Below are 1453 nucleotides of genomic sequence, written 5' to 3'. Positions count from 1 at the left end.
CTGGTGTAGGGCTTCGGGTGGGTTTTGCTTTAGCTGTTGCTCACTTCCAACAAGTCACTTTGCTGCACCTGCTTTTGCTCTCCAGAGCTGCCTTTGGAAGAGCAACATGGCCGAGGAGGCAAAGCAGATGTGGAGCACCAGGCAAAAGCCTTCCTTGACACACCGCCCTCTCTGCTTGTCCTCCAGAAAGCAGCAGCGGCAGACACAGCGGTGGGATCAGAAACAGCAGAGGTATGGCAGCTCCGCAACCGCTGAGACAACCTGTCTCGTGTGGAAGGTAGTTCCTGAGGAGTCCAAGTAGCTGCTGTGCCTCTTCCTGGCATTCCATCTCACGTCGCTTTGTGTGGGTTTATTTATCCCCCGAATGATACACTGTAATTAAAAGAGGAAAGGTTGTTTCTCAAAAGGGTTAGGCATCAAAGGAAACACCTACAGAAAGACACATTTCCAAAGCAAGGCCTCCCACCACAGGAGGTGGGATTGCACCAAAGGGGTATCCGCAGAGCTCTGTCTTGGGAGGGCAGAAGAAACCCCGGCAGAATGACGTGGGCAAGCCTTTTCTTGGCGTGAGAGGGACCGCGGGCTCCCCGCTGAGTGGCCCCCACAAACGAACTGAGTGTCACACACCCGCGTGAACACTGTGTTCCAAAGTGAGGCCCTTGGAAGAAAGGGCTGATGCAAACCAGCCGAAGGGATCTTCTCTGCAGGGCCAAGGGAGCCATTTGCCAAACAGTCACCTGCTACTCCAGGCCGTCCCAAGCCACCTGCTAACGCTGACATTCCTGTTTTAGGCACCCGTTGCTTTGCCTCCTATCACCCCAGAGACCACGGTAGACTCCCCGGTACGTGCAGAAGAACTAAAGAGCCTTTCAGAGGAAAAAAGGTAAAACGAGTCAGCTTTGGTTAAACCAAGAACTGGTTCCGGTTGATCCTGGCTTTACCTGTCTAATCACACTGGGATGGAAAGGTTTGCAGGCTCCTGCCAGGAAACTGAAAACCAAAGAAAAAGAAAGAGAAAGGAGGCCTGGGCAGAGGCGAGGGAATGCCAACGAGACAAAAAAAGAAGGAAGATAGGAAAAGATGGGGACTGGAAAAAAATCAGTCAGGTCTAGAAGGTGAAGAAGCCCAGGTGCGTACCAGGCTCTGCTGCCCATCTTTCACCACTCGGACACTGCTCTTGGTCAGCCGAACTCGCGGGCGAGGGACGGTGAGGGATAGTGCTGCGCAGGGCTTGGAAGTAACTCCCCAGGGGCTGCCCATGGAGCACTGCTGTGTTGCACAGGGCCACGGCGCATCTCTATACACTCGCGGGGCGCTCAGTGTGTTACCCATGGGGATAAGGCGCCAGAGCCCTCCCACAGTCACTGCCAGCAGTCGCTCTCTCTTCTGGGCTATAAACCATTCCTGGCCAGCTGTGTTCCCCAAGGAAAGGGGAACAGCGTCATGCCTCTTC

At 54.4% G+C, this 1453-nt stretch overlaps 1 long non-coding RNA gene across 1 annotated transcript; it reads left to right on the top strand.

The window, feature by feature from the left end:
- The first annotated feature begins 216 nt into the window (after nt 1-216).
- On the top strand, nt 217-1240 carry LOC309685391. Its single transcript, XR_014270445.1, has 3 exons — nt 217-231; nt 792-883; nt 968-1240. It is a non-coding gene; the product is annotated as an uncharacterized lncRNA (long non-coding RNA).
- The last annotated feature ends 213 nt before the right edge of the window (nt 1241-1453 follow it).

Source organism: Vanellus vanellus, assembly GCF_965231255.1.
Source record: "Vanellus vanellus genome assembly, contig: HAP1_SCAFFOLD_29, whole genome shotgun sequence".
Lineage (NCBI taxonomy): Eukaryota > Metazoa > Chordata > Aves > Charadriiformes > Charadriidae > Vanellus > Vanellus vanellus.
This window is presented reverse-complemented; position numbering and strand designations above follow the sequence as displayed.